Below are 8,230 nucleotides of genomic sequence, written 5' to 3'. Positions count from 1 at the left end.
CGTCGCCATGGGGCAAAATGGAAGGCAGCGTCGGTAACACCTGGGGATGAGGCGAGCCAGTAGATGGGTCCCCAGGGCGCTGACCGGACGGCACCGTCGCTGAAAGCAGATGGGGAGCGGCAGAACCCAGGCGACGACAGAGGCGCAGCTGATTGAGATGCCGACGCACCTCACCAGAGCCCCCCAAAACCAGATACATAGCGCGGCCGATGCAGCGAAGAATGCGCCCTCCGAGCCAACGCCGTGAACCTCGATAGTTGCGATAGAATACAACGTCGCCTGGAGCAAAAGCAGGAGTCTGCCGCTGCACAGGAACCTGATGCGGCAGATGCAGCAAAGACATCAAGGTTCGATGAGGACGACCATGGAGCAACTCAGCCAGCGAGCGACCATCTCGGGGCTGAGAGCGATACGAAGACAAAAAGAGCAACAATGCGTCCTCCCGAGAATGCGACTCTTTCAACTTCAACATCTGTGACTTGAAAGTCCGGACCAGTCGTTCAGTGGCACCGTTTCACTGAGGCGGAAACGGCGCGGACGTCAGATGTTGAATACCATTGGCCTTGCAGAATGACTGAAATTCTGCGGACATGAATTGTGGGCCATTGTCGGAAACAATAGTCTGTGGAAGACCTTCAATGCAAAAGATAGCAGACAACGCTTGGATGGTGGCAGATGACGTCGTGGAAGACATCCGGACAACAAAAGGAAAATTACTGAAGGCATCTACCACAACCAACCATCTAGCATTCCAGAATGGACCAGCAAAATCGATGTGCAAGCGTTGCCAAGGGAAAGTGGCTTTGGGCCATGCAAAGAATTTCCGCGGTGGTGCGGATTGTTGTTCGGCACATGCCATGCAAGAAGAGCACATATTCGTAATCGCAGCATCGATTCCGAACCAAGTACAGTGCTGACGAGCAAGTTGTTTCGTTCGCACGATACCCCAGTGTCCTTGGTGAAGAAGCTGTAAAACAGAGGACTGTAACGAACGTGGGACCACGACTCTGGACTGATCATTATCAGAACGCAACAACAAAACACCACGTCATACAAAAAGTCTCCCCTTGTGAGCAAAAAATTGGCGAACCAGCGGATCCTCAATCCGCGACTTCGACAAGGGCCATTGAGTAGCAACAAAACGCAAAACGGTAGCAAGGACAGGGTCAGCAGCTGTGGCTGTAGCTACACGACGAAAATCAATCAGAAACGATTCGACCACGTCATCGGTTTCCGAATCAATGAACATGCAAGCAAGTTCGGAAGAATCGAATGCTCTATCCTCAGCAACAGGGAAACGGGACAACGCATCAGCGTTTCTGTGCTTAGCAGTGGACCGATACAAGATATCGTAGCGGTACTGCGAGAGGAAAATAGACCAGCGAATGAATTTCTGCGCTGTACGTGGAGGTACAGGCTTGTTCGGATGAAAAAGCGATGTCAAAGGTTTGTGGTCTGTGATGATGGTAAAGTGACGACCATACAAGAAATCATGGAACTTAGTAACACCAAACACGAGAGCCAAAGCTGCTTTCTCGATTTGTGAATAATTTCTTTGCACAGACGAGAGCAAATAGGACGCAAAGGCAATAGGGCGATCATGCGATCCACCTTTGTGCGCAAACACAGCACCGATCCCGAAATCCGATGCATCTACCATCAACAAAAGGGGTTTCTGGGGATCGAATGTCGAAAGGCAAGTATTTGAAAGCAACGCCGATTTCAACTGGCGAAAGGCGCGTTTGCATTCCGTCGTCCAGACGAACGGAACACCTGTACGGCGTAAGCGATGAAGCGGAGCTGAAATGGAAGAGGCATTGCGCACATTCACTCACACCTTGTGATTCCAAATCATGTAAGGTTCTCGCGACCTTATCACGCAATGCGTGGGGAACATTGCGCGCTCTGAAAAATTTCGGTTGCGTGTTGACTTTCTGTTCCAAATGTGCTTCATAGTTTTTAGCACAACCTAAGCCCGGTGCAAAAATGTCTGCAAATTCTTCACACAGACGAGAAACACTGTCTGAAGGCACAGTCTGATTCACTGATAGGACCTGATTTACTATAGACATGTTAAACAACTGAAATAAATCTAAACCAAACAAGTTCACTGCAGTAGAAGAACGAAGAACGTAAAATGACACAAGTTTTGTTTGTCCCTTGTATGTTGCAAGAAGAGTGCACTGTCCTAACACAGGGATATGCTGTCCTGAATAACTAGTGAGCTGAACATTTGCGGCACGCAACGGAGGTTTGCCCAGTTGTTTGTACGTGTTGTGGTTGATCAAGGAAACTGCAGCTCCCATATCGAGCTGAAATGGGATCACTTTGCTTTCAAAGTCTAAGTCTACAAAAAGTTTATTGTCCTGCTGACGACAAGAGCGACTTTCTCGTGCAATTTGAACTGATACAGGTACAGCATCACTTGCTAATTGACGTGATTTCCGGCGACGTCGACGCACGCTTTTTGTGGGATGAACACAGTCACTGTTAGAGAAAGTGGCACTGGACGGAGTGGAATTAACTACATGAATGTCCATGGGTGAAGGTTCACGAGCCTGAGTATTCTTAGTTCGATTCCGACACGAAGCAAAGGGCCTGGAATGATTAAGAGTGTCTGATCTGAGCTTTTTCTGGCAAACACTTTGAACATGTCCTTTCTTATTACAGTAAAAAGAAATAGCTTGGCGTGACGGGCAATTGTCACGCGAATGTCTAGTAGCACACCGCGGGCATGATTTCACTGCATTTGCGTGCTTGCGCGGGACACGTAGCTGCGCGGACGTGCGCGAGGGCTGTTTACAGTTCCGTGCAGCTCGCCCGGCGGGCCGGTTAATGTGACACACAGCTGGCGAAGTTGCAAATGATTCCTGAGCAAAGTCAAGTATGTCTTGCCTATCCAATATGTCTATCACTTGTTGAAGGGAGGGATTGATTAGTTTCAAAATCTGTTCCCGTATACGAACATCAGAAACGTTCTGTGCTATTGCATCACGTACCATAGTATCTGAATAAGGGAGTCCACATTCACACTCAAAAGCACAATCCCTTGTAAGGCCTTGCAATGTTGCAACCCACTCCCTATTAGTTTGACCGACCGTACGTTTTGTACGAAAGAACGTATACCTTTTTGCAACGACATTGACTGTTTCTTTGAAATAGGCATCTAATGCCGACAAAATTTCTTCGTAGGACAGAGTCGCTACGTCGCGTCGGGGAAACAATTTCACTATCACACGGTAGGTGGACACACCTACACAGGCCAATAAAAAAGGCGGCCGCTCGTTACCTTGAATTCTGTAGGCGGCGAGATGAAATCCAAACTGGCGTGACCACTCCGTCCATGTTTCCACGTCCGCTTGAAAATTACGGAATGGGGGTGCAACTGCATGTTGTGGCTGCGGTAGCGATGAAGCGGCGGCGGCCGCATCGTTTTGCAGTGCACGTTGACTCTGGACTAGCTGTCCAAGGGCATCCAATAACGCCTGCGTCTGCTGATTCTGCAAGCGATAAAATTCGGACAGTACATCTGGAGAAGCCATGACACAAGTAACTGTAAGCAAGTAGAAAGAACAAGACCCTTTTTTGACTCGTCGCCATATGATGTGTCGACAGAAGTGCCGACACAGTGTGATTTGAGGGGACCGCAATGCACGCTATAAACACACGAAGGACGGCGTGAGGTCTGAAACAGGATACGTAATGAATGCTATAAAGAAAAGTACGTAGCTTTTGGAATACTTAACTTTAATCCATCCTTGTTGTACATCGCTATTGACGATACAAGTGAGACTCTGTAGATTCAGGCAATAAACTACTAATGGCGCCTTGCTAGGTCGTAGCCATTGACTTAGCTGAAGGCTATTCTAACTATCTGCTCTGCAAATCAGCGAGGCTTCGTCAGTGTGCATCGCTAGCTACGTCGTCCGTACAACTGGGGCGAGTGCTAGTACGTCTCTCTAGACCTGCCGTGTGGTGGCGCTCGGTCTGCTATCACTGAGAGTGGCGACACGCGGGTCCGACATGTACTAATGGACCGCGGCCGATTTAAAGCTACCACCTAGCAAGTGTAGTGTCTGGCGGTGACACCACAGGTAGCATTGTAGTTGGCATTGTCAATACTCTAGTATGCTGTCCGCCCTATGTGGAGTTGAAATGTACCAACAGTCCGAAGAAACAGGATTTGTTATAACGATAGAAGCGTTTGGATAAAGATAAGAAAAATAGGAAGAAAATGTCATGACTCCAATGCAGTACACATAGACTTACAGTGCGCCAGCTTAGCCAGTTGTGTTTAGGCCGCTTCTGGATAGCTGGTAAATATCTTACGGCATTCAGTACGTTTTTAAAACCTCGATTTCTCGAAAATGCCGGAGAAAGCGCGTCGTCCTAGAGCAGTATTAGGTATATCTAAATATGTACAACAACCGTGCGAAAGGTCGGTGGTTCGTTGGGCGTATGCTTCCCATGTCAGTGCCACAGAATCGTGACGTTGGAAGTGTGTTTACATTCTCCACAGCCTTAAGATGAATGTGTTACGAGAAATGCATTACAGTAGTGACAACAAAAGTGTTTACGTTTAACTTTCCATCTGTATTGTTATTACTTAACTACACTACTAGCCATTAAAATTGCTACACCAAGAAGAAATGCAGATGAAAAACGGGTATTCATTGGACAAATATATTATACTAGAACTGACATGTGATTACATTTTCACGCAATTTGGGTTCATAGATCCTGAGAAATCAGTACCCAGAACAACCACCTCTGGCCAAAATAACGGCCTTGATACGCCTGGGCATTGTGTCAAACAGAGCTTGGATGGCGTGTACAGGTACAGCTGTCCATGCAGCTTCAGCACGATACCACAGTTCATCAAGAGTAGTGACTGGCGTGTTGTGATGAGCTAGTTGCTCGGCCACCATTGACCAGACATTTTCAATTGGTGAGAGATCTGGAGAATGTGCTGGCCAGGGCAGCAGTCGAACATTTTCTGTATCCAGAAAGGCCCGTACAGGACCTGCAACATGCGGTCGTGCATTATCCTGCTGAAATGTAGGGTTTCCCAGGGATCGAATGAAGGGTGCAGCCAGGGGTCGTAACACAACTGAAATGTGACGTCCGCTGTTCAAAGTGCCGTCACTGCGAACAAGAGGTGACCGAGACGTGTAACCAATTGCTCCCCATACCATCACGCCGGGTGCTACGCCAGTATGGCGATGACGAATACGCGCTTCCAATGTGCGTTCACCGCGATGTCGCCAAACATGGATGCGACCATCATGATGCTGTAAACAGAACCGGGAGTCATCCGAAAAAATGACGTTTTGCCATTCGTGCACCCAGGTTCGTCGTTGAGTACAGCATCGCAGGCGCTCCTGTCTGTGATGCAGCGTCAAGGGCAACCGCAGCCATGGTCTCTGAGCTGATAGTCCATGCTGCTCCAAACGTCGTCGAACTGCTTGTGCTGATGGTTGTTGTCTTGCAAACGCCCCATCTGTTGACTCAGGGATCGAGACGTGGCTGCACGATACGTTACAGCCATGCGGATAAGATGCTTGTCATCTCGACTACTGGTGATACGAGGCCGCAGGGATCCAGCACGGCGTTCCGTATTACCCTCCTGAACCCACCGATTCCATATTCTGCTAACAGTCATTGGATCTCGACCAACGCGAGCAGCAATGTCGCCATAACTTTATCAAAGTCGGAAACGTGATGGTATGCATGTCTCCTCCTTACACGAGGCATCACAACAACATTTCACGAGGCAACGCCGGTCAACTGCTGTTTGTGTATGAGAAATCGGTTGGAAACTCCTCATGTCAGCACGTTGTAGGTGTCGCCTCCGGCGCCAACCTTGTGTGAATGCTCTGAAAAGCTAATCATTTGCATATCACAGCATCATCTTCCTGTCGGTTAAATTTCGCGTCTGTAGCACGTCATCTTCGTGGTGTAGCAATTTTAATGGCCAGTAGTGTATGTACAACAACCAGAATCGTGACGTTGGAAATGTGTTTATATTCTCCACAGTCTTCAGAAGCATGTGTTATGAGGAATGCATCACAGTAGTGACAACAAAAGTGTTTAGATTTAATTTTCGATCTGTATTGTTGTTACTTAACTATTTAAAAAGAATTCAGGTCAGTGATAAAAGGGAGACCCAACCGTCGACGTTGCAGGCTGGAGCGTTCCTTCGACTCTTCCTCTTTCACGTGCAGTCGCGTAAGGCCTCTGCAAATCTACGACATCCGTACACTTCAAGCTATGTGATTTATTGCACCACTGATAACAAGGGATAGTTTGTCAGCAGACCCGGGTAAATACAGGGAACTACGGTACTTGAGAAGTGGCAATAACGTGCAGTTTCACTGACAGTGCACATTTCCAAATATCACATTACATAATCTCATATTTAAGAATAACTTGTTGTGGAACATATATGAAATATGACCGAGCGAGGTGGCGCAGTGGTTAGCACACTGGACTCGCATTCGGGAGGACGGCCCGTCTCCGGCCGTCCTGATTTAGGTTTTCCGTGATTTCCCTAAATCACTTCAGGCAAATGCCGGGATGGTTCCTTTGAAAGGGCACGGCCGATTTCCTTCCTCATCCTTCCCTTACCCGAGCTTGCGCTCCATCTCTAATGACCTCGTTGTCGACGGGACGTTAAACACTAATCTCCTCCATATATGAAATATGTGCTTTTTGTAAACTGTAATTTATTTTTTATTTATTTTATTATCCATCTTTAGGCATTAAAAATGCAATTGATGTCATTTGTGTACATATACAGTTTACATAACTAACAGAAATGGTGTAATGTATTGTAGATCATTATTGTCTAATAAGATACAAAAATTTGTCCTTGATGTTGCACAAGGTATTTGCATTATATTTACATGTATAAGTTTAATCTAAGTGAAACTATATTAGTACCGGTACTTAAGATCATCTTTAGTGCACATTATAAACTCTTCTATTCTATAAAAAGCTTTTTCTCTTAGCCATTTCTTTGTGACAGTTTTAAACTCATTCAGTGACACATTATGTGCCTCTATTGGCAACATGTTACATAGTTTTACTCCCATGTACCTGTAACTATCTGGAGTTTTCTTTAGTCTAGCAACTGGGATGTCAATTTGCTGTTTTATACGTGTGTCATGGTGATGGATAGATTGTCGTAGTTTGTGACTGTGTTGGTTTTCTTTTGTGTGTATCAGACAACTTAGTATAAAGAGGGCTGCAACTGTTAGTATTTTTAGATTTTTGAAATATGGTCTACAGAACTCGTTATTTCTGACTCCATGGATGCATCTGACTGCCTTCTTTTGCCAAATGAAAACTTGTTTTGCTCCGGGTGAGTTTCCCCACAACAAAGTGGCATATGTTAAATGGGTGTGGAAAAAGGCATAGTATGCATAGAGTAATAACTTACCACTAACACATGACCTTAGTTTACCTAACAAATATGTCACACGTGCTAACTCAGTACAAATGTAATCAGTATGACTCTTCCACGTTAATTTTGAGTCAAGATGGATCCCAAGTAGTTTAGCTGAGACACAATCAATCTTATCACTCTTAACACAGAAGCTAAAGAGAATATTTACAGTTTTATCATGATTTATGTGCAAGTCATTGAGTTGTAACCACTTGATGGCTGCTCTGATATGAGCCTCACTTACCTCGTTTAGTTTTCCTAAATCTTTCCCTGCTGTGACAAAAGTTGTATCATCTGCATAGAGTGTGGATTTACATAACATGGTGCTAAGCAAGTCATTTACATATATTATAAAAAGTATATACCTGCATCTAAATCCGACGTTGCGTTCAAGAATTACGCGAATTGTATTCGAATAGCGCACCAAAATCGAAGGAAGTGAGCAGCAGCCATCTTCGATTATTGTCGTTTGCGAGGCGTGCTTGCGGATACGTAAGCCCTTTAAGATGCGTTGTCGAAGACGCGACAGCGGCTTGCGGCAGCGACAGACCCCTGAGCTGCCTGATGGCGGCGCGACAGAATTTCTTCCGCAGTCGCCGCTGTTTCCCAACGCGCGACCCAGACGCAGCTGCGACACCAGCGGCAACGGGATGGAGGGAAGCGCGGCCGAGTTGAATCTGACTTTCAACTACATGTATATTTTACTACAAGAAGAAAATGACATGGTAATATCATCGTGGCTCCTCGACTTGATGAAGAAGGAGATTAATAGTATTTTTGCGA

The sequence above is a fragment of the Schistocerca piceifrons genome, chromosome X (assembly GCF_021461385.2).
Source record: "Schistocerca piceifrons isolate TAMUIC-IGC-003096 chromosome X, iqSchPice1.1, whole genome shotgun sequence".
NCBI classification, from domain to species: domain Eukaryota; kingdom Metazoa; phylum Arthropoda; class Insecta; order Orthoptera; family Acrididae; genus Schistocerca; species Schistocerca piceifrons.
Note: the sequence above shows the minus strand (reverse complement) of the source record.